Source organism: Camelus bactrianus, chromosome 4, assembly GCF_048773025.1.
Source record: "Camelus bactrianus isolate YW-2024 breed Bactrian camel chromosome 4, ASM4877302v1, whole genome shotgun sequence".
NCBI classification, from domain to species: Eukaryota; Metazoa; Chordata; class Mammalia; order Artiodactyla; family Camelidae; genus Camelus; species Camelus bactrianus.
Window position 1 is genome coordinate 37,835,980 of NC_133542.1, and position 19,632 is coordinate 37,855,611.

The 19,632-nt window shown below is 39.0% G+C and overlaps 2 long non-coding RNA genes across 12 annotated transcripts in view; one reads left to right on the plus strand and one right to left on the minus strand.

The window, feature by feature from the left end:
* The window catches only part of LOC123616246 (uncharacterized), a 65,751-nt gene extending 59,067 nt beyond the window's left edge, over positions 1-6,684 (plus strand). Inside the window, exon 6 of one of the 2 annotated variants that reach the window (XR_012506398.1) lies at positions 4,403-6,684. This is a non-coding gene — a long non-coding RNA (uncharacterized LOC123616246). The remainder of the gene's footprint in view (positions 1-4,402) is intronic. The other variant, XR_006724164.2, reaches the window with a different exon arrangement.
* LOC123616245 (uncharacterized) overlaps positions 1-19,632 on the minus strand; it is a 94,073-nt gene that overhangs the window by 20,675 nt on the left and 53,766 nt on the right. For 2 of the 10 annotated variants that reach the window (XR_012506397.1, XR_012506396.1), the window contains exon 1: positions 7,383-9,629. The exons of the other annotated variants lie outside the window; for them this stretch is intronic. This is a non-coding gene — a long non-coding RNA (uncharacterized LOC123616245). Of the gene's footprint in view, positions 1-7,382; positions 9,630-19,632 lie in introns of those variants that run through there. 10 annotated transcript variants of the gene reach the window in all.

The window sequence follows — 19,632 nt, forward strand, 5'->3', positions numbered from 1 at the left end:
TGCAACGTTTCAGGAAGTTTAATCTGGGAAACTATATGCAATATGCATCCTTGAATTGCATACTAATTTAAATGTTAAAAGAATTACAATTATTATTTTTTAAAGTTATATCTCTCTAATCCATCATTCCCTATTCTCATGTAATTAATTTTTTCATATAATTTATTGCTGTCTGACATTATATGATTATGGTTACAAATCCATGCGAGTAGGGACTCTGTCACTTTTGTTCATTGCTGTGTCCCTAACTCCTAAGACAGCAATGGACATTTGCTAAATATTTGTTGGTATTATAAATAAATCTATATTGAAAGGCAAGAAGCTGGAGGCAAGGAGAGCAATTAAGTGTTTATCAAGTTGATAAAACTTGACCTCGAATAGAGGAAGGAGAAGAGAAAAAAACCCGAGACATTCACTATTTTGAGGAATAAATAAACTAGACTTGGTAACTCGATGAATGTGGCTGGCGAGGGAGGAAGAGGAGCCTAAAATTGCTGAGACTTCAAGGTTATGTGCATGGAAGGATGACAGCAGTGCTAAAAAAATTGGGAAGTCAGTTGGAAAGTATGTTTTGGCTAGATGTCAAGAGTAGGCATATGACACCATCTGAGTTGTCGAGCGACAGTTAGTGATTTTCAATCAATCCAGGAAACAGGCCGGGCTTGCAGATTTAGCTTTATGGCGGTGAAGATAACGGAACTTTGAGCGTAGATAAGATTTCTGTGGGACAAACTCTAGGTGCAGTGAGGAGGAGGGGAGAGAACTGTTACATAAGCCATCCTCAAAATTGACCTTAAGCACAATGACCCTTTCATAATCTGTGCCTTCATCCTACATATATCTGTTGAGTTCTGACTGAAAAAAAAAAAAAAAAACATGGTATGAGGTATTGGGGGAACTCACAGTCTAGTAAGAAAAACAAATCTAAAGAAAAGATTTATACACTTGACCCATCTGAATGAATAAGCTGCCCCAGGTCCAGCCAGCTGTGGAGCTGGTGCCACCTGATCTTACGCTTTTTCAAAGACAGGCTGAATTTTTAATGTGAGAGTTGCTAATAACAATATAGGACATTGATTAAAATGTGTGAGCTGAACAAAACATTTTTGCTGGCTGGACTGAATTTGCAGCCAGCCCTATGGTAACCTCAGTCAGGAAGAGGTTCCCTTTCTCTCCTTTACCGCTTAAACTGTACGATCTCAGGGAGGAAGCTTTAGGCCTGTGAGAATCAGACTGAACCACCTGGTGGGGAGGGGTGTTTTAGAAAGGCCACGGGAAGCTGGCAGATAGGCTCACTTTTGTACATGGGTCTGTACTCATATTTAATAAATACTTCTGGAGCCCATACCATGGGGTGGGGACTCAGTATATAAATGTAAGCAAATTAGACAAACTGGTATCTTGTTTGGGCAAATTTCATCAGGTGAGAAGAGACTAAAGATTATTACTAATGGAAAGAAGAAAACTCTTAACAGCTAAAATAATTATCTACCTGACGTGCTGGCTGAAACTGCTTTAATTCTGAGGAGAAAACGGAAGTGGAAGGAGAGGAACTATTTCTAGGTGAAGAGTTGATCTGTGTGTATTGCTGTGGGGAGGGTAGAGGCTGTGGACAAGGTCCTAGAAATATCTAATGTGGGCAGGAGTAAAGAAAATTATTAAAGAATGAAATATATCACATTTGTACCTACAATACAAGTAGTGTAGGAAATAAGAGCGAAGAATGAGTTTGATATCAATTCTGATTAAGCTAGTGGCTTTCCAGCTTTCTTTGTATCGTAGTAAATAAACTACCTTCCCTTTCCATACAGTACACGGGAGACACACACACGGAAACACATACTAAAAATTTCACATGTTAACGCCTACATTGACTGTACGACACCTTGAGATATTTTCCATTGTTTTATTTTGTTTCTTAAAAATGCTGATCATGACCTATCAATGAGCTAAACTCACATCCTTGAAAACACTGGATTATATAAAAAAGTGACATGTCCTTGTGTATGGGTCCTTACTTCTTCTCAATGGGCCATGACTTTTCCAGGACTTAGACCCTGAAAGTGTATGGTGATATCTAAAATATGATACTATTAATAGAATTTTAAAATTTAAGTATTTATTTATTTTTAGATGCAAAATCAATTTATATTAAGAAGCTAAGTGTATAATTTATATATCTTAAGTTTTAGAAATTTATTTTAAAATTTGTAGTACTCTGGTATAGCATAGCTCTAGGACCCTTCCTCAGGTCCAAACCCACTGGGTTTTGTTTTTCTTCTTCTTTCTTTTTCATTTTTTAAAAATTGAGTATAGTCAAGTTACAATGTTGTGTGAATTTCTGGTGTACAGCATAATGTTTATTTCTGGGACTTTTTTCTTTCACTGGTAAAAATCAAGTTAATCATGATTTTAAAAAAGTCTACAAACTGTAATTTTTAAATAAAGAGTATCCAGGATAAATTTAAATTTCTGTTTGCATAGACATTTTCATCTTCCCCAACTGGGACTCTGTACCCATTAAGCAATGACTCCTCTATTCCCATCTTCCCCCAGCCCCTGGCAACCACCATTCTATGTTCTGTGTCTATAAATTTGACTTCTCTAGGTATAAGTGGAATCATATACTATTTATCCCTTCGTGACTGGTTTATTTCATGTTGCACAAGGTCTCTAAGGTTCACCCATGGTGTAGCATGTGTTAAAATTTTTTTCTTTTTAAGGCTGAGTAATATTTCTTTGAATGTATATACCATGTTTTGTTTATCCATTTATCTATCAGCAGACAGTTGGGTACTTCCAACTTTTGGTTATAGTGAATAACACTGCTATGAACATACGTAGACAAATATCTAACTGATCCCCACTTTTGTCTATTTTTGGTATATACTCAGATGTGAATTTCTGGACCATGAATGAAAGAAAAAATCATTCTGACACTTGTTAAGCCAGTAAGGGAGACTTTATTCAGGACTATTGTGATAGTTGTCAAGACCATTACTATGGAGGAGAGAGATTGGGCTCAACTCTGAATACAGCAAGGAAAGCTGGGGATTTATAGCCAATGAGCAGATTGAGGGGCCAGTGGGTGGAAAAATACTAAAAGTTAGCATCAAGGGTACGGGCATTCATGCTTAACTGACCTAGTAGTATTCTTCCTGAAGGCTGGCTGACTAGCAGGATCAGTTGTCATGGGTGAGGATGAGGAACCTGAACAGGTATCAAGGGTGAGCGATCTCCTCTAAACTGACTTAGCAGGATTCTGGCTACAACTAGACCAGGCCTACTGAAGACAGGGCCCTGCATAAGCCTGGTCAAAAAGAGGGCAAGGAGAAGCCTAATTAAAATGTGGTCAGGCGTCTAATCTTTTTTAATCATATGATAATTAAATGTTAATTTTTTGAGGAACCACCATACTCTTTTTCATACTCCTACTAGCAAGGCACAAAGGTTTCAATTTCTCCATAACTTTGATTATACCTGTTATTTCTTGAGATTTTTGTTTTATTTTGTTTTATTTTTATAACAGCCAACCTAATGGGTGAGAATTGATATCTCATTGTGAATTTGATTTTCATTTCCCTGATGATTAGTGATGTTGAGCAATTTTTTAAGAGCTTTTTGACCATTGGTTTATCTTCTTTGAAGGAATGTCTGTTCTCTTTGTCCATCTTTTTCTCTTAGGTTGTTGTTATTGTTGAATTGTAGGAGTTGTTTATATCTTCTAGATATGAATCCTTTGTCAGATAAAAACCATTTGCAGATGTTTTCTTTCATTCTGTAGACTGCCTTTTCACATGTCGATAGTGCCCTCTGATGCATAAAAGTCTTTAATTTTGATGACGTCCGAATGATCTATTTTGTTGTTGTTGTTTTCCCCTGTGCTTTTGGTATCATGTCCAAAAAAATCCAGTGTATGAGCCTTTTGCCCATGTTTTCTTCCGAAAGTTTTATAATTTTATCTAATTTTTATTGTAATAGACTTACTATTTTGAGTTAATTTCATATATGGTATAAGGTAAGGGTCTAACTTCATTCTTTTGCATTTGGATATCCATTTTCCACACCATTTGCTGAAAAGACTGTCATTTCCCCATTAATGGTCTCAGCAGTCATTTGACCGTGTATGTGAAAGTTTATTTCTGAGCTCTCTATTCTATTCTATTGATCTGTGTGTCTATCTTTATGCCAGCACTATACTCTTTTGATTACTGTAGCTTTACAGTAAGTTTTGAAATCAGAAGGTGTGAGACTTCCAACTTTGTTCTTATTTTTCAAGATTTTTTTGGATATTTAGGGTCAGTTGAGATTCTGTATGAATTTTGGGATGTACTTGTCTTTTTCTGCAAAAAAAAAAAGTCATTGGAATTTTGATCCGTGAATATAGAACTTCTTCCCACAGGAAAAACAAAAAAACAAAATTTGAATGACCTGATTTCAATTCTTCAATCACGGGGCAATGGCAGTGACTGTGATACTGTATCTGCAGGGAGTTGAATGGAGGCAAAAAGACATGTCCACACCCCAAACCTGTGATTGTGACCGAACTCGGAAAAAGGATCTTTGCAAACGTAATTACATTAAAGATCTCAAGTTGACATCTTTCTGGATTATCTGATTGAGCCCTAAATCCAATGACAAGTGTCCTAATGGGAGACACACAGAGGAGAGACTGAAAGAAGAGGAGAGGCCATGTGAAGACTGAGACAGAGATTAGAGTGACGCAGCCACAGCCAGGCACACCTGGAGCCACCAGAAGCTGGAAGAGACGAGGTAAAATTCCCTCTTACAGCCTTTAGAAGGAGAAGGCCCCTGAAACACCTTGATTTCAGACTTCTTGCCTCCAGACTGCGAGTTAATCTGTTTTGGTTCTTGTAACCCACTGGATTCGTGGTGATTTGTTACATCCCTCGGAGTCTAATATACCATCCCCAGCCCTTTAGTACATGGGTGGAACGCACACCTTACAACCTAATGCATTTCCTGTTTTATGAAGTCACATCAATAACAATGGCTCCTGTTAGCAATAGAAGCTTCAAGCATAAGCTGAAAAATTCTCCAGAAGAAGGTGGTAAAATCAGAGGCTGAGGGCACAGGTACCAGAGTTACATTACTTGGGTTCAAATCTTTTTTCCCACCACTTATATGCTGTTAGCCTGAGCAAATTTTCTTATTTCTCTGTATCCCCAAATTAATCATATGTCAAATAGAGAAAAAAAAAACCAGTTCTTTCAGAAGTTATAAGAATTAACTGAACTAAAATGGAAAGTATTTTCAAATGCTTAGCCATTATAAGCACATAATAAACAGCTATCAAATTATTATTTTGGAACGGATTCTCTTCTTAACCAAGGCAATTCTCATTTTCTTCTAACAAAGCTTTCAAGTAATACATTGCCAGGCGATTATTATTAATTTTCTATCCCATGGCTACTTGCACCAGGAATTTGATGTAGCTACAATGTGCGTTAATCCAATGTGCTGTTAGTTACATTAAGAAGGTAATACTTCATTAAAAATATTAGGAGTAAAAAAATTTTTTTCAGTAGCTAACTATGACATGACTAAATGCTGGTTAGCAAAACTTCTGCCCCTAGGTCAGAAAATATGGTTTGTAAGCTTTTGTCATATATATATATATATATATATATATATATATTATATATATATATATATATATATATTTTTTTTTTTTTTTTTTTTTTTTTTTTTTGCTATATGACTTCTTGAGTTTCAATACTTAGAAATCTATGATGTTCTGTGAATATGACACTGTGGCTCAGGGCCTGAAGGTTACCCTTGAGGAAATATATGAGGTTTAACATTCTCTTTGGGGGCCTGGCTTTCTTCCTATGTGAGAAAGTTCCAGCTCGCAATGATCATTCTTAGACATTCTCATTAAAAGCAGACGTTGAAACCTCAAATACTTATGGGCCAAAAACTCCACAGCTTTTTTAAAAAAAAGTGTATTACATAGTAAGTTACAGACACCTTGCCAGGACGATGTCCCCAAACCACACGTCATCTCCCTATAGAGGTACATCTCACACGCTGTGGAGGTAGAAAAACTGGTGTTTATCCAGATGGGACAAAAGCGCCTTGACACAGATAGAAATATTTTCTCAAATCAAAGCTATAAATATCATACTCAGAAGTCAACTGTTAACAGCTGTGGAAATACAAATCTGTCCAGGTGGTGAAGACTCTGGAGAAGCTACCAAACCAGCCTGAGAAAGGAGGCTGGGCTTCCTGGAGTTTTATTTCCCCTGTCTTCCCGCCCCTGCGCTTGCTTGCCCAGAGCGCCGCGTGCATTCCCCTGGTTGCCTGAAACTCACAACACAGCGATGCCTCTGCTCCACAGTCTTTTTCCTTCCTGCTTCTGCCTCCTTGCTGCATATCTTTTGACCCTACCTCTATTTGTCACCAGCAATTTTTATTTATATGATTAGTCTTTCCAGTCTCCCTCTGCACCCCTGCCTTTTTTCCAAGATCCGTTTCCATCCTACACTCTTCTTCAGAACCTCCTGCTCCAGATGTGGTCCCTCTCCCTACACTCACACTGGAATTTCCCAGCTTCCAGGGCCCAATTCTAGCTGAGAGGCCTCTGCCTTCCTCCCTCCAGCCCTCAAATGCCCTAATCCAACTCCAGATTCCTCCCCACACAGCTCCGAGAACGACCCTGCACTCTGTCTCTCCGCAGGACGTTCTCTGCCAGCCTTCCCCCAGGCCCGCTGCTGCTGTGCCCACACTGTTTCTGTTTCCTAGGAGACACTCAACTTTCTTTAAAACCTTCTTTTAGATCTCCCTCCGCCAGATTCCTCCCACTGACGGCAAGATTTCTGGGCCCAGGTGAGCCTTCCAAGCTTCATTGTAATTTGACTGAATGGATTTGTTGACCTCATAGCAGGTTGTTTTCTCTTGAAAAACGTCCTCAACCCAGATTGCCCTTTAGTCATACTGAGGAGCTTTTTAAAATGCATCCACCCCTAGAGATTTGGACTTAATTGGTCCATTTGGGATGTGGTCATCGTAATGGTTTCACAACTTCCGAGAGAGGTCTGTTGTGTGTCTGTGGGTTTGAGAATCAGGACAAAAACCTTCAACCTCCTTTCACTCTTTTCACCCAGCTCTTCTCTAAAGAATTTTCCTTGAATTTTGGACAATGCAGCAGCCCACCCTTAGAGAGCTGTACACCCCTTGTTGTTAGCCCTAGTTCACCCCAAAACAACGGGGACAGAGTGTGCCTTCAGAGCTTTCCAAGAAAGTTGCTGGGAAAGTTGGCAATGCTTCTGGGCCTGGTAAACTGCCAAAGGGAATTTAATAACAAAAACCTGAAGGACCCCATTTGGAAAAGAAGCCAGGGTGATCACACAGTTACTTACGTTTGTTGATGAACTGCTGAACTGCTCTGGAAACTCTGGCAACTTGATAATGTAGGACAATTAACCCTGGACATCACACTTAGGCTTCTGCCCAGTTTTCCCTTCCAGCTTTGAAGACTGAAGGCTGAAGCTGGCCTTCAAAGTCCTCTAGTCTGAAGGGACCATTTTACAGATGGGGAAACTGAGGCCAAGAGCCATTGCAGTTTAACAGAAGTCCCACAGCTAAGTAAGGATAGAGGCAGGAGGGAAACCCAGTCCTCTTTCTGAGAGTCCAGCTACACCCACTTCCAGCCACACCTACTTCTCATCTGTCTAGCAGTTGGCTTTCGAAATGCCTCCAACAGTTGTCAGTGTACAAACTGACAGTTTGGTGAATGCCTGCAAGAAATTGAATTTTGTAAAAAAGCAAGTGGTAGAGGTAACTGGTGATTCATTAGTAAGCTCAAAAATATGGGAAATAAATGAGGAGAATGACTTTATCTCGCGAAACCTCTTCATAACAGGATAATATACTACCTCACGAAGGTATGAGTTTTGAAAGACAGTGTAGATTGATGCTTAGTTCTGGATCTGACCCCTGGCAAGAGGCCAGGGTTTCCCCTGGAAACCCTGGAGAGGTTTCCCCAAATCAGCACGCTGCGAAGCAGCAACGCAGGCGTTCCCCGTTTTCTTTCTGAACAGAGAGAAAAAGGAAGTTTTGTAAATTGTAGCATTGATTAGGGGCTCAGGTTTTCTTTTTAGTTCAAATACACATTTGGTTTTTTTTTTTACTTCATAAAAAGAAGCTGATCTTTCACTTTTAACTCCTTAGAAAACAGTGCCAGCCAAGTTGGTAATTAACCACATTTTATCTGTGAACTTGGAAAGGTAAAACAGACCAATAAGATAGGTAACAAGGGTTTTCTTGCGTATTCAGAGTAGGGGTTTTAAGATACATATTTCTTTGATCCTTGGTGCTTTTTAAAAGTAGAACATGAGTCTAGAGGTTTCTACCACCCTATCATTGTCTTCTGAACTAGGAGACAAATTTATTGCTGCTTGCAAGAATGCTTCTCAGTTATACACACACACACACACACACACACACACACACACACACACACATGAAGTCTTGAAGAAATCAAATGTTTGGATTACTCAAAGAGAACTGGACATTCTTACTATAAAATGCAATAGCTAACAAAAATATTCTTCATGTGTATTCAACTTTATTGTAGAGGAGGGTGGGGAGTTAGGATCCTCTTGGTTGCAAGTAACGGAAACCAATTCTAGCCAGTGTAAGCAGGAAAGAATTCAGCCTGAGGACAAGATCTTGTGAAAGTCCTAGAAACAGTGAATGCAAGGCTATGAGGCCTCTCTCTGTCTTTTCCTTTTTACTTCATTTATTTTTCAGACCAGTTTCTCAGGTCTTCCTGGTGGGTGAAAGGTCCCCAAATCATATTTTCAGACTTACATCTTCTAGATCTAGCTGCCCAGTGAGACAATGATCTTTCACGATTCCAATTCCATGTTCCTAAGGGAAGTTCACCTTGGGTCAGAGGCTCATCCTTGCCTCCCAATGAATAATGTCCACATTATTTGTCAAAATTTGGTACCACCTGCGAGATGAAGGTAGATCAGATTTAAAGTTCAAATACTAGCTTTTTTTTAATGATCAGAGCTAGTTTGTACAATTTAGCTTAGAGCCAGACCAAGGAGGCTTACTCCTACTTTTCATCTGGATTAGACAGGCTTGTCCACTCAGTCTCTGGCAAAGCTGGACAACTGCAGTCTCGTTTGGAAACCTGCTCCTCCAAGCTCAGCTCTTTAGTAATCACAGATGAAATGTTTCTACGGGACGGCTAATCAGAAGCGGGAACTCGGAAGTAGCTAAGACAAGTGTGTCCAGTGATTGTTCTCAGACTCATCAAATTGAAATGTCACTACTACTCTGGGGAGAAGTGAGGTGAGGGCCATGTAGGAAGTTAGGGAGTGCCGTATGCAAACAACATGATTTAATCCAAGCCATGCAAAATTACAGAGGTATAAAGGGGAAAGGTGTACAGTGTGCATAAAGAAGTCTGAGCATGGGACTAGGAAAATGGAGTATTTGTTCCCGAGGCAACTTAGAGATTAAACAGTACAACCACTATCACTTCGCTGCTGGGAAATGAAATAGAGCAGACGTGGGATTTGCTCAGCATGTCACCGAGAGCAGAACGTACAGTTCAGACTTCCTAGTTGTTCCTCCTTTCAAGTACTAAATAATGTTATGTTTTGTTTTTCAAATCTATTAATGAAAGCCCAAAACACACTGGGTACAAAGAAATTGCTTTGTAATTTCCTTAATAGTTTCCTGCTGTAATTGGATGTGTCTACTTATGACCAACTCTGTCACGGAGACACTGAGATAATTTTCTACTGAGACTTCAGCTCATAGCAATGCCTTCAAAATATTAAGTGCCCAATATTTAATAAATACAAGAAAAAGAATAAATTACTAATTTGACAGTAGTTAAAAGATACATCAATTAATAAACAAATGGAGATTTATCAAGATGTCGTATCATTATTATCAGAAAAAGGCATTAATAAAAAGAGGCTATGCCTGGTGGGAGGTGGCTGAATAATGGACTCTTTGAATTTACAGAATGTGTTGTAATGCTGTATTTCTCTCTCCTATTGTAGGGCAGACACTACTCTGAATGGCTATTTCAGGAAATAGCCTGGAAACGTGCACCTTTATTAACATGTATCAAGTAAATCATGATGAGCAAGACACTGAAATTATTTCTTGAGATCAGATTTACTTGGTTGTTTGTGCACTATTTATTAATCTGGGAAAAATTTACATCCTTCTTAATCAGACTTCATGTCTCCTGTTTCTCTGGAAAGAAGTTGGAAAGAAATTCAGTTTTCTTTCCTCACTCATAATAGGAAGGATGAAATCTTCATACAGATTCATCCAGGGCAAATTGAATTTCAAAAGTGGGCTCACTGAGGGAGATGGGAGCTGAGGACCTCATGCGCTCACCCTCTGCGTGGGTACGGGCAGCTGATGTTTCAACAGCAGCCTGAAATCTCCCATTGGAATGTAAACCACCAAGTAAGAATTCTTTTTTTCTCTTTTTTTGTTTGTTTGCTTTTTCCTCAACCCCAGCACCTAGATCAATGCCTGGCACATAGTAGGCACTCAGTAAATATTTGTGAATAAAAATGAAGCTAGAGGCTTACCCAGGCTGAGCTGAGGGTACCTCAGGCAGGAAAAGGGAGGATGGCAAGTGGTGACGGCAGTGGTAGGAATAATGATGATTTAGCTATTATTTATAGACCCCCTACTGTGTGCCGGCACAGAAAGCTCAGAAGTGTCCCCTCTGACCACGGCAGTCGTCCTGTACGGCGGTGCTGTCGTGATCCCAATTGTTACCGACGAAGGAACCCCCAGCCAGTAAACAAATTAAGTAAACAAATTACTTAAGATCACATATTCGGCAGGTAACAGAAGCAGGACTCACATCCACTGTAAATCCTACTTAATACGTAAATCTTACTTAATGGAAATTAAATGTTTCATGTCACGAGGGCTTGATGTCTACAGTAAACTGGTGACGACTGCACTCTTACGCACTCAGCGGGCTGTATATAGAGCCTCGTGTACAGCTTCTCCGTCTTCACCCAAGATCTCATCTGACTGATGGCTTATGCTCCAGGCCCTGAGGGAGGGAGGTGATTATCCTGTGTACCTAACAGCACCTTCACAATCTGTGTAACCAGACAAACCGAAGCATTTTAAAACCCACTATAAGAAGAAATACAGTCAGTGTGAACTGAATGGCATTTATTTTCAGTTAGCACAACCCCAAGTATCCCAAGTGTTCCAGAATCCTAAGAACTCGTGATTATATTGAAAACTGAGTGTGATCAAAGTGAGCTAACAGTGTTAATAAAGAAATACTGCATGGAGACACTTGTTTAAGTTAAATGAGTAGGTAGTTCAAGGCTTGATATTATGAGGCAATCATTAATGCTTAATCTGAAAGGTCACAAGCTCAAGCCCCCACGGAGCAGCGGAAAACACCAAAAAAATGAAAGAACTGCACTTTGTTGAAGCAGTGGGGAGGGGTCATCTCTTGTATCCAATCCAGCCCAGTCTCCAAGGCTGTGACCTCTGATGGAGAGAGAAAGCAAACTTTTCTCCTAGAGAGTGGCACCCATAGGCAAAGAAGCCCACTACTTCGGGGAGTGAGCCCCTGATGTGCGGCTTAGGAGGCAGGGAACATGCTCACCTTAGTGGTCACAGGCGAGCCAGATGCAGTGCTTGTGACAAAAGGTGGAGGGAGAAGAGAGAACCAAAGGCACGACACCTTGGGAACAGAAGGTCACCCCCCAATCAGGGCTGCCTCGGGGAGACCTGGCTCCTCTCTGTGATGATGTGTGAAGGCCGTTTCCCAGACACAGTGAGAGTGAGCACCAGCATGAGAGATGTGGCTCAAACTGCTCATTTTGCTAAAAGCAAAGGAAATTGGATATTCATTACTTTTTTTTTACACCACAGTTTTGGAATGCTCTTATGAGAATTTTGTGGAACTATTCATTTAAAATAATTAAAAACTGAAATAAATGTTCAAGTATTTTATTCACTATTTAATGAACCAGAAGTCATTTTAGTGACTATTAAATATAATTTTACTAAATCTTTATGATAACTAACCTTGTCAGTATATTACAGGAAAGAATGGCGTATATACCCATGATAAGCGTATATATCCATAACTATATGTAGACATATACATAAATTTATAGAGGGTGTTATAAACTAGAACAAAACATTTCATGCAAAACAAAATTATTGTGGAGAAGTTGGCAACAAAAGTTAAAGTGATAAAATGATTTCTTTGAAAATTTTTAGTTTCGTCTATTTTATACAGAACTATTTGGGATAATCCCAATTTACTTAAACCTGAGAGATTTCTAAACGAAAACAGGGAGCTGAATAAAAGTCTCGTTGAGAAAGTGTTGATTTTTGGAATGGGGATCTGGAAGTGTCTCGGAGATGTTGCACAAAATGAGATGTTCATTTTCATCACCACAGTTCTGCAACAGCTCAAGCTGAAGAAGAGCCTCAGAGCCGAACTTGACCTGATGCCCAGGAACGAATTAGTCGTGAAGCTCAAACCATACCAGCTCCACGCAGAACCCCGCTCCACGGGTAGCTCGTGTTCTTAGATTCTCAGACTGGTGGAGGGGTTCTTGTTTAACTCAGAAAAATTATGGGATTTACACAGCCTTTTCTCTATGTGCGCACACTTCTTGTGTCTCTCCTTTTTCTCATGACACCGGTCACAGTGGATTAAAAACCTCATCCTAACGGCCCCTCATTTTAGCTTAACTATCTCTTTAAAGACCTTATCTCCAAATACAGTTACATTCTAAGGTACTGGGGTTCAACATATGAATTTGGAGGAGACAATTCAGCTCATAATAACATGAGAAAAAAAAGACAGTGATTTAAAAAAAATTGTTCAATATAGTATCCAACACTAAGTATGTGCTTCTTTAATTGAACTTGTTAATGAGCTAAGCATATGAGGAACATAAAATGGAATTGTGAAAACCAAGAATTTCTGACTAAAGCTTTAAGGGGGAGTTGCAATATAAAGGACTCGGAATCCAAGAGGGAAATAAGAACCTGTTTGAGGTCTGATTCAAACAAGAGAGCACTTAGGGAGGAGTGACCCTAGAGATAATGACCATCCTGGCCAGGATGTCGCAATGGAAGCAGAGAAATTAAACAACCCGACAGACATTGAGAACTTAGTCTTTTTTTCTAAGTACAAATAAATTCAGCATTAGCCTTGGGAATAAACAAACTGGATTGCTTGTCCTTTTTTGTAAATGCTTTTGAAATTATTTGTATTATCCACGTGACAGTGTGTCAAACTGAACTATTCTTACATTTTTTTCTGTAAGAAACTATCAAATCTTTTGTATACTCAACAATAATGGGGATGACTAGAACAGTAGAGGAATCTTGTTTTTTTGTTTTTTTTCTTTGTTTTAACATTTTTTTAGAGGAATCTTGTTATTTGTTTATCTGGTATTTTCTTTAAGGAACTGTATTTTTCTATCCTCTTATTTTTGCTGTTGTTTTACTTCACAGTAAGCAAACATGATTCTATGCATTTATTTTAAGACATTTTATTGTAAAATGCTAATTTTTACTTATACTCTGCTCCGAAGGCATAATTAAATAGCCTGCTATTGGGCTTTTTGTATAATTCATAAGTTTGCAGTTTATGTAATTTTAGAAACATGAATAAAAATAAAACAGGGAAAAGAAAGTTTAAAAGCAAAATAGGAATAACTTTTCTTTGTCATTTAATACGTAACAATGATTTATTTTAATTATTCATATTTACTTATGTTGGAATAATTTATTTTATGAAATATAATTAGAAGCAACACAGTATATCTAAATATTGTATTGAAATAACTTACATTAGCATAAATAAATAATCATCTGGAAACTATACACAGAATTCATTATGACTGTAGAGCAGGTGATTATATATGGGTATATGCATCAGTGGTAATCCAAGATGAATGGTCCTTAAAGTCATTATATATGAAGTGAAAAGACAGTGTAATAGAAATTAGATGTCCTGCTACACGCAGTGGCATATGGATGCTTATAACTCTGTGCCCTCCTAGTGGCTTCAGCCCCTCAGGGCTCTGGTAACACCATCCGAGGAAAGCCAGCCTAGAAACATTATCCACCGCATGATGCAAGCGAGAGCAGACTGTGTCTGGCCCTAAGGGTTTGTCAAAGAAGAAAACCTGCTCTAACATTTATAAAGACATTTATCTATTCCCACACTGAATTTCTCTAATTTTTTCCCAGTTAAACCTATAATTCAGATGTGGTATCAAGCCCTATGAAGGGGTAAGAAATCAGGACCACGTTTGAGAGGCAGAAGGGGTCTTTGGGGAATCTGCGATCTACACAATTGTTAATTAGGCTGTAAAATCTACAGATGCTTCCAGGCCTCCAGATGTGTGGATACACAATTTGATGTTTCAGATTCACACAGGACTTCCCCACGAAATCCAAGATGCATGCCTTAAACAAACAAAAAAGCACTGTCGTATGTACACCTTAAATCAGAAATAGTGAAAGAGAGTCGTTTTACGGCTTAACAGGCTATAAAAACAAATGCCTGCGAGGAATGCACCGCTGGCTTCCTCTTCAGATAAGGACAAAATGCAGGATGCAGGCAACTGATTCTCTGTGATACACATTTTCAACAGTGGGAGAGCCAAAATAAATAAAAATGGTAAAAGTTCATAGGTCTCTCTCTATCCCTCTAGTTATTTACAGAGAATAGTTAACCTTAATTCAACATTACTGTCAGGCCGCATCAACTGTAAACTACACTCACGCCATAGTGTTGCCTTCATCTGTACCCCCGTGGATGGAAGCATGTTGCATGAGTGAATTTTTCAGCTAAATCAGATGATCAAGTTCCAAAATGCTCATTTTAATGAATCTTAATGAAAGTCTTTCTGAGTTTCTAATGTTTTAAAACACATTTACTAAATATAATTTTATCTTTTCCAGAATCTATATTGACATTTGTTTCCAAGGGTCCTACCCTGGGTTATACTCATTTGATGCACTCTTGATCACCCCCTCATCCCTGCCTCAGTACCTGATTTCGTCCATTATTTTAATGCTGAGCTCCCCAGCTCCTGGCAAGCTCCACAAACTCAGGGCCAAATCTGCTTGGCTTCCCGCTGCATCCCCGGTGTCCAGCACTGTTTCAGGACACAGCAATCAGTAAATGGTTGTTTGGTGAATGTGGGGATGAATTAATGATTAAATGAATGAATCTAGCAGAGGAGCAAGAAAAGCTTTAGCAACAAAAGTATCTGAGATTTTCTAGTGCAGGTAATATTTCTGGCATCTCTATTCCTATTTTTAAAAATTAAAAAAACTATGTTTCATTTACTTATTTATTTATTTGTGGAGGGGAGGTAATTAATTTTTTTTTTAACAGAGGTACTGGGGATTGAACCCAGGACCTCCTGCATCCTAAGCGCACACACTACCACTGAGCTATACCCTTCCCCACCTCTCTCCCTGTTTTAATTTCTACCTTGCTGCCTACATCTCCTCAGTCTAGAAATCTGTTCAGTCTTCTCATATTTGTTTAAGCCAAAAGACCCAGATCTCATCAAATACACCCTTAGTCTCTTTTTTTAACTCTCATTTTTATGGCATCAGACCCCAGCTGGATGTTAGCTCTCTCTCCCCAGGACCACTGTCAAAGTGTGTCCCAAGCACTTAGGAAACTTTCCAAAAGTCACATTTCAAATGCGTTCCAAAAAGTCAATGTTTCTCCCGCTCCGACCTCTTCATCTTGCCAACGCACAAGCATATCGGCAGCTGACCATGTCATTAACTTCACCAGACACGTCTGTTGTCTGATGGCATCTGTCACTTCTGCCCACACTGATGGAGGGAAGGGGGTCACTGCTTTCTCCCTGTAAGGGTTACACTCAAGGATGGGTGTTAGGGTTTACCTATTTTTCAGTGGTGTAACTGAGAATTGGCAGTGATTCTAAAGAAAGCTTACTTAAGGTCTGGGAATATTGGAAGGGATGACATACACATACACACACACACACACACACACACGTCCTGTCACCTACTGCTTAAGCCTAAGCCTACATTGTTCTTAAGACCTCATCCTGGTCAGTTCCTTGCCCTCTTTGCTTTTTGTGGACAAGACCAACTCGCCCATCCTCTACTTACCCCCCAAACCCACATTCTCATAGGATCTGTAATTTGTGCTTTATCTCTCTCTCCCCCCTTCTCTCTCGTCAGCCTAGCTAGAGGCTTATCAGTTGTATTTCTCTTTTCAAGGAACCAGACTTTGGTGTCATTTATTTTCTTTATAGTAGTTCTTTGTTTTCAATTCAATTGATTTCCGTTCTAATTCTTATTTCTTTTCTTTTTATTTGAATTTACTTTGCTCTTATTTTTCTAGTTTTCTAAGGGGGAAACTTAGTTTTTTGATTTTAGACTCTCTTTTCTTTCCTAATATATACATTCAATGCTATAAAATTTCCTCTAATATGACCCTGAATGTGGTCTATCTCGGTGAATCCTCCAAATATAAGCTTGAGGAGAATGTGTATTCTGCTGTTGTTGGATAAAGTAGTCTACCATATGTCCCTTATTATTTAGTTGATTGATGGTGTTATTGAGTTCAACTGTGCCTTTCCTGATTTTCTGACTGCTGGATCTGAAATTTAAAACTAAATAGTGTGTGATAAATGCATGCTAATGGTTAATATTTATAGCTATTTAACTATTCTTATAAAAGCTTATTTATTGGCATGGAGAAATGATATATTTAAAAAAGCAAGTGTGAAATATTGCATGTACCCTGTTGATGATTTTGTGTGTGTGTATATATATATGTGGGGAAAGAGTAAGATGTGACATGTAGAATGCCGACAAAAATGACTTTTTGCCTATTTCAGTTTAGGCTTATGCTTCGAATATAATATTGCACTTATTTGAGATTATAAATTTCCTCTACTTCTGTGAACTCACATAAGGGTGAAGAAAAGTTTAAGGTTGGAAAGTACCTATCAGAGAATTCATGGGTTTGGTCTAGAGAGGAGGATGAATCTTCAGAATCTGACTAGACAAATGAAGTGGGAGTTAAAACACTCAGTTAAAGAAGTCTTGCAAAAATTAAAACAAAAGCGGGGAATTGAGAATAAAGAGACACAAACTGTCCGTATAAAACCTTAAAAGTCTGGAGTCAACCATTGATCAATTAAGAAGCTCTACACACTTACACAACACTTTTATTAGGTGTTTAATGAGTGGTTTTTGGTGCCTAATTTAAGTCAGGCCGTTAGATGTCAGGCATAAAAAAGAGGACCTCTAACTTCAGAAGCTCTTTAAGGTAGAGGCAAATAATGATAATTGTGAGTGTGCATATATACATGTACATACACACATATGCATAGATAGTGCATAATGTGCCTATATGTATAGAGAGAGATAATTATACAGTTATATATACATATCTTAATTGCTCTTTCTAAGACTGGTCATAAAAATTCAAGCTTCCTCCTCTCCTCTTTGCACATTTAAGTGGGATGTGTGTTTGAAAATTTCTTTGCAACTTCCTCTTTTTGTGAAGAGTCCTTGACAGAGTGAATGCCCTTTGTTGATCAAGGGATTTCTGTGGTTCTGCCAACTTGCCGCTTTGCACAGCTGGTCACTCTTCTAAGGAGTCTTCATTCTTTGATTTCTTTGTGCCAGCTTGACCTATTTTATACTATATCCTAGCATCCCATACTCAGTGGTCCTCACTGGGTTTCACCATGCCTCTCACTGTTTTGCCTGACACTTTGACTTTCATCTTTCTATTTAGAATTGCCAGCAGGTTTTACCCTCTCACAGTAGGTGAGAACAGGTCAGTTTAGAAATTCATCACCTTGGGAAGAGAGTTTAACACGGCTGGAAGGCAGAGCATCACCTATCGTGTAAGCAGTGCTTGCTGAGCTTAGTGCCTGGAACGTAAAGGCCTTCCACAGGTACTCAGGTGAATCATCCCCCTTCAAGTATTTATTGGCAACGAACTTCATTGGGCCCTGTGGGCCAGGGAACAGTATCGTTAACGAAGGCTTTCTTTCCAAAGTTAAAATTGCTGGGGGTGGTGAAGTGATTTACAAGATGGTATCTCTTCGGTTAACAGTATTCTTACTCTAGGTATTTCATAAAATTGGGAAATGAAGCCAAGTATATGAAAACTCTTCTTTGGAGCCAGAACAGTAATAGCCTTTGATTTTGAAATAAGAATCAAAGGTGGTGTTTTTCCCAGACTATTGGGCAAGATAGATGTGAACATAATTACTCTCCATGTGGAAAGTTGCTACTGCTTTTTTGTTAAAATTTTTTTATAAACTCGTTCCTCCATTTAAAGAAAGGTAAGTTACTCACCTCTCTTCCCCCAGTGCTCCTTCCTCTATATAACAAACATAAATTGGTGGAGGGACTTTTTATTAAGGTATAACACGCAGACAAAAAAGTAGACAAAATGTAAGTTTAGAGCTTGATGAATTTTTCCAAGTGGAACACCACTGGCATCCTAGAGGCACCCCTCCATCCTTTCATGCCCCCGGACAGTCTCCAATCTCTGTGCCCCAAGGATAACCCTTATCCTGACTTTCAATGCCATAGTCTGGTTTGACTGTTTTTGAATTTTACATTAAGGAAATCAAACAGCATGTGCTCTTTTGTGCTTGACTTCTTTTGTAACACACTGTGCTTGCAAGACTTACCCATTTGAAAAATTAATCCATGTTGTGTGTAGTGTTGACTGAAATAAATGCGCAGCCTATAAGTTGAGAGTTATGTTTTATTTGGCGGGAGGATTCGAGCCGGGATGACAGCCTCTCAGATGCTCTGAGGGATTGCTCCGAAGAGGTAGGGGAGGAGCTAGGATATATAGGAGCTTTACAACAAGACCCAGGTAGTTGGAACATTAAAAGATTACCTGTTAACTAAAGAAAACCAAGTATCAAGTTAAAGAATTAAGTGCTTTTCTATGTATGGGAGGAAGCAAACATTTGGACTCATTGAATTCATTCCTTTGACAAGCACCTAGCTATCTAGGGCCAGTATCCTGTCCTTTATTATTCTGAGTCCCCTCAGAGTGCACCATTGTGAGTAGCTGCAGAGGCCAGGCTGCAGGCTTGTCTTCACTGGGGGGTGGCGGCAGCCGCTGATGACTTGATGGTTTCAGCATTCTTTGTTTACTGATATGGTTTGCAGTATTTTTCGCTCACAGTAGCTATATTTCATTCATTCTTATTGCTCATTGCTACAGAGTGTTCCATTAGGTGAACATTCCACGTTTATGAGTTGATTTTGCTGACAGAAGCCACTTGGGTAATTTCTAGTTCGGGTCTGTTGTGAAGAGTGCTGCTATGAACAATTCCTGTGCACGACTTTTGGTGAACAGATGTACATTTTCCTGTTGGCCCATATAAATGCAGACAGGAACTGCTGAGTCTAAATGATTTGTATGTTTAACCGAGAACTTCCCACTAATTTTTTCAGTATAGTTGTACCAATTTACACTCCCACTAGTCAAGTAAAAGAGTTCTCTGATTGTCCCACATCTTTTTCAAAAGTTGATATTTTCCGTCTTATTTTCTGTATTTTTGTTTTAGCCACAGTGAT